The sequence below is a fragment of the Pan paniscus genome, chromosome 6 (genome assembly GCF_029289425.2).
Source record: "Pan paniscus chromosome 6, NHGRI_mPanPan1-v2.0_pri, whole genome shotgun sequence".
NCBI lineage: Eukaryota > Metazoa > Chordata > Mammalia > Primates > Hominidae > Pan > Pan paniscus.
Window position 1 is genome coordinate 59274771 of NC_073255.2, and position 5721 is coordinate 59280491.

The following is a 5721-nucleotide window of genomic DNA, read 5'->3' on the forward strand; positions in this document are numbered from 1 at the left end:
TTCATTGAAGATCAAATGGTTGTAAGTGTGTGGTCTTATTTCTGAATTCTCTATTCTGTTCCATTGGTCTAGATATCTGTTGTTGTACCAGTACCATGCTGTTTTGTTTACTGTAGCCTCACAGTACAGATTGAAGCCAGGTAGTGTGATGCTTCCAGCTTTGTTCTTTTTGTTTAGAATTGCCTTGGCTATTTGGGCTCTTTTTTGGTTCCAGATGAATTTTTAAATAGTTTTTTTCTAATTCTGTGAAGAATTTAAATGGTGGTTTAATAGGAATAGCATTGAATTTATAAATTACTTTGGGCAGTATGACCATTTTCATGATATTGATTCTTCCTATCCATGAACGTGGAATGTTTTTCCATTTCTTTGTGTCATCTCTGATTTCTTTGAGCAGTGGCTTATAATTCTCTTTGAAGAGGTTCTTCACTTCCCTCATTAGCTGTATTCCTAGGTATTTTATTTCTTTTGTAGCAATTGTTAATAAGAGTTCATTCATAGTTTGGCTCTCTGCTTGCCCATTGTTGGTGCATAGAAATGCTAGGGACTTTTGCACATTAATTTCATACCCTGAGATTTTGCTAAAGTTGCTTATCAGCTTAAGAAGCTTTTGTGCTGAAATGATTGAGTTTTCTAGATATAAAATCATGTCATGTGCAAACAGTGACAGTTTGACTTTCTCTCCTCCTGTTTGAATACCTTTTATTTCTTTCTCTTGCCTGATTGCTCTGGCCAGAACTTGCAATACTAAGGTGAATAGGAGTGGTGAGAGAGGGCAACCTTGTCTTGGGCTGCTTTTCAAGGGGAATGCTTCCAGCTTTTGCCCACTCAGTATGATATTGGCTGTGGGTTTATCATATATGGCTCTTAATATTTTGAGGTATGTTCCTTCAGCACCTAGCTTATTGAAAGTTTTTAACATAAAGGGATTTTAAATTTTATTGAAGGCCTTTTCTGCACCTGTTAAGATAATCATGTGGTTTTTGTCTTTAGTTCTGTTTATGCGATGAATCACATTCATTGATTTGTGTATGCTGAACCAAGAACCTTGCATCCCAGGGGTGAAGCCAACTTGATCATGGTGCATAAGCTTTTTGATGCGCTGCTAGACTCAGTTTGTCAGTATCTTATTGAGGATTTTTGCATCAGTGTTCATCAAGGATAATAGACTAAAATTTTATTTTATTGTATCTCTACTGGGTTTTGGTATCAGGATGATGCTGCCCTCATAGAATGACTTAGGGAGGAGTCCCTCCTTTTCAATTTTTTGGAATAGTTTCAGTAGAAATGGTACCAGCCCTTCTTTGTACCTCTAATAGAATTCATCTGTGAATCTATCTAGTCCTGGGCTTTTTTTTGGTTGGTAGGCTATTTATTACTGCCTTAATTTCAGAACTCATTATTGGTGTATTCAGGGATTCAATTTCTTCCTGGTTCAGTCTTGGGAGGGTGTATGTGTCCAGAAATATAACCATTTCTTCTAGATTTTCTAGTTTATGTACATAGAGGAGTTTATAGTATTCTCTGATGGTTGTTTGTATTACTGTGGGGTCAGTGATGACATCCCCTTTATCATTTCTGATTGTATTTATTTTATTCTTCTATCTTTTCTTCTTTATTAGTCTAGCTAGCAGTCTATTTTATTAACTTTTTCAAAAGACTAGCTTCTCAACTTGTTGGTTTTTTTGAAGTATTTTTTATGTCTCCTTCATTTCAGCTCTGATGTTGGTTATTTCTTGTCTTCTGCTAGATTGGGGGTTTGTTTGCTCTTAGTTATCTAGTTCTTTTAGTTGAGACGTTAGGTTGTTAACTTGAGATTTTTCTAGTGTTTTGATGTGGGCATTCAGTGTTATAACTTTCCCTCTTAACACTACTTTAGCTGCATCTCAGAGATTCTGGTACGTTGTCTCTTTGTTCTCATTAGTCTCAAATAAGTTCTTGATTTCTGCCTTAATTTCATTATTTACCCAAGAGTCATTCAGGAGCAAGTTGTTCAATTTCCATGTAGCTGTGTGGTTTTAAGTGAATTTCTTAGTCTTGATTTCTAATTTGATTGCACTCTGGTCTAAGAGACTGTTTGTGATTATTTTAGTTCTTTTGCATTTACCGAGGAGTGTTTTACTTCTGATTATGTGATCAATTTTAGAGTAAGTGCCATGTGGTGATGAGAAGAATATATATCCTATTGAATTTGTGTGGAGAGTCCTGTAGATATCTATCAGGTCCACTTGATTCAGAGCTGAGTTCAGGTCCTGTATATCTTTGTTAATTTTCTGTCTTAATAATTTGTCTAATACTGTCAGTGGGGTGTTAAAGCCTCCCACTATTATTATGTGGGAGTCTAAGTCTCTTTGTAGGTCTCTTAAGAACTTGCTTTATGAATCTGGGTGCTCCTGTATTGGGTGCATACATATTTAAGATAGTTAGCTCTTCTTATTAAATTGAACCCTTTACCATTATGTAATGCCCTTCTTTGTCTTTTTTGATCATTGTTAGGTTAAAGTCTATTGTGTCAGAAACTAGGATTGCAAGCCTTGCTTTGTTGTGTTTTCCATTTGCTTGGTAAATTTCCCTCCAACCCTTTATTTTGAGCCTATATGTGTCTTTGCATGTGAGATGGGCCTTTTGAAGACAGCATACCTATGGGTTTTGGCTCTTTATCCAGTTTGCCATTCCATGCCTTTTAATTGGGGCATTTAGCTCACTTACATTTAAGGTTAGTATTGTTATGTATGAATTTGATCCTGTAATCATGATGCTAACTGGTTATTTTGCAGACTTGTTTATGTGGTTGTTTCATAGTGTCACTTGTCTGTGTATTTTGGCATGTTTTTATAGTGGCTGGTAATGTTTTTTCCCTTTCTATATTTAGTGCTTCCTTCAGGAGCTCTTGCAAGGCAGGTCTGTTGGTAATGAATTCCCTAAGCATTTACTTGTCTGAAAAGGATCTTATTTCTCCTTCACTTATGAAGCTTAGTTTGGCCAGACACGAAATTCTGGGTGGGAAATTCTTTTCTTTAAGAATGTTGAATATTGGCCCTCAATTTCTTCTGGGTTGTAGGGTTTCCACTGAGAGGTCTGCTGTTAGTCTGATGGGTTTCTCTTTGTAGGTGACCAGGTCTTTCTTTCTGGCTGACTTTAACTTTTTTTTTTTTCATTTCAACCTTGAAGAATCTGATAATTATATACCTTGTGGTTGATCTTCTTGTGGAGTATTTTATTGGGGTTCTCTGCATTTCATGAATTTGAATGTTGGCTCATCTTCCTAAGTTGGGAGAGTTCTCCTGGATGATATCCTGGAGTATATTTCCCAACTTGGTTCTGTTATCCCAATCTCTTTCAGATACCCCAATCAGTGATAGGTTTGGTCTCTTTACATAATCCCATATTTCTCAGAGGTTTTGTTCAATCCATTTCATTTTTTCTTTATTCTTGTTTGCTTGTCTTATTTCAGAAAGAGAGTCTTCACACTTGGAGATTCTTTCCTCCGCTTGGTCTACTCTTCTACTGATACTTGTGATTGCACTGTGAGGTCCTCATATTGCATTTTTCAGCTCCATCAGGTCAATTATGTTCCTCTCTATAGTAGCTATTCTGCCTATCAGCTCCTGTATTGTTTTATCATGATTCTTAGCTTCTTTGCATCAGGTTACAACATGCTCCTCTAGCTCAGCAAAGTTCATTATTACCTACCTTCTGAAGCTTATGTCTATCAGTTCAGCCATCTCAGCCTTAGCCTAGTTCTGTGCTATTGCTGGAGAGGTGTTGAGATCATTTGGAGGAGAAGAGGCACACTGGCTTTTTGAGTTTTCAGTGTTTTTGTATCAATTTTTTCTAAACTTTGTGGGCTTATCTACCAGCAACTGTATTTGTAATTTCTCATAATTAACTCCTATAACAGAATTGATATAAAAATGGAAGAGGTAAAGATTTAAAATACACTACTGGCTTAACCCAATGTACTCTCATCTGTTTGCAAAAATTAAGTGGGTAGCTATAATTATGGGGGAAAAAGATGTTTTGGTTATACAGATAAAAGAGAAAGTTATTCGTGTTAATACTCAGCCCTGGTTCATGCTCTTGTCCTTGTGACATCTGTGTTCTGTAAGGAAAAAGGACCACCCTGTGGCCAAAAGGAAGAATATGACATCTTTTTACAATATCCTTGAAAACTTCCAGTCTATTCTTAAGGGAAAATGTGTTTGAAGAGTTTCAGATTGGTAATGAGGAAACACAGATGATAGTGATTATGATAATGATCATAATAACATTCCATAAACTTATCTATCTTGTAAAGTAGAGAATATTTAACAACTTTAAAGTATTCATACTAGTGTATGATTGCAAGACTGGTATGTCTCCATTTAACCCATGAATCACAGATAGACTCAATAAGGTTAAATAACATATCTAAAGATGCAATGTCAGGAGGTGTCAAGACCTGGTAACATTCAATCATCATATGCCAATCTCAAGATAAATTTCATTATCTCATAGCTGACTTTAGTACTAATTCTTCATTTACCACTAAGGAGTGTTCTGATCAACAGTTGGCCAGCAAGCTTGTGGAAGCCATGGGCATTGGAACATATAGTACATATATTTAACTTGATAATAAATTACCAAACTATTTTCCATGGTGTGTGTACCATTTTGTTTTCCTACAATCACTGAACAAAAATATTTTCAATTGCTCAGTATAGTCACTAATGCTTGGTATTGTTATTGCTTTTTACAACTGTAACCATTTTAGTAGGTTTATAGTGGTATCTCATTGAGGTTTAATTTACATTTCCCTGATGAATAATAATGTTGGACATCTTTTAATATGCCAAATTTTCATTTGTACATTTTGGGGGGAAGTGTTTGTTTAGATCTTCCGCCATTTTCAAAATTGCACAATTTACCTATTGTTTATCTATTTACCTATTGTTGAGTGTCAGAAGTTCTTTATATATTCTGGACACAATTATTTGGGGTCAGTAATTTGATTTGCAAACTTTTCTGTCAATCTGAATCTTGTCTTTTTAAGTTCTTAACAAGGTTTTCAGCACAGAACATTTTTTAAAGTTTTCATAAAGGCCAATTTTACATTTTTTTCCTTCATGGGTTGTTACTTTAGTATAGTATCTAAAAACTCTTTGTAAGATTGATACCAGAAACATTGTGAAATAGGACTTTCCAGGGCTTGTCCCGCTACAGAAATGTCAATTTGAATAACTATACATGCACAGAAATAGCTTCATAAGAGCTAAGAAATCCAGGTAAGAGATTACAGCACCTAGGTATAGCACAGAAAAGACACATTGAAGAGGGCAGTGCAAATAGAGATACTATCCATGTGGTCAAAAGCAAGTAAAGTGAGAACCCAGCTTTGCTGTAGATGCAAGCCCCAGTAACATCTGACCCCAGATCAAACACCAACGCTCCAGGTTCCAGAATGGCCTCCACAGCCTCAGGCTCCGGACATGCCTGGGGCTTGAAACAGGCCCCTGTGCTATGTTAGTACTCCACAGATCTAGCCTCCAGGCTTGCCACAGCACCAGGCTCATTGCCACAGCCCCAGGATCCAGGTCTGCACCACCACACAGTCAGCCACAGTTTGCAGGACAGCATCCACAGACTCAGCCTCCAGGCCCACCCCAGACCCAGGTCAGCACCCATAGACCAGGCTGCCTTTTGTGGTCCCAGACACCAAGCAGGCAGCTGCTGCTCCATCCT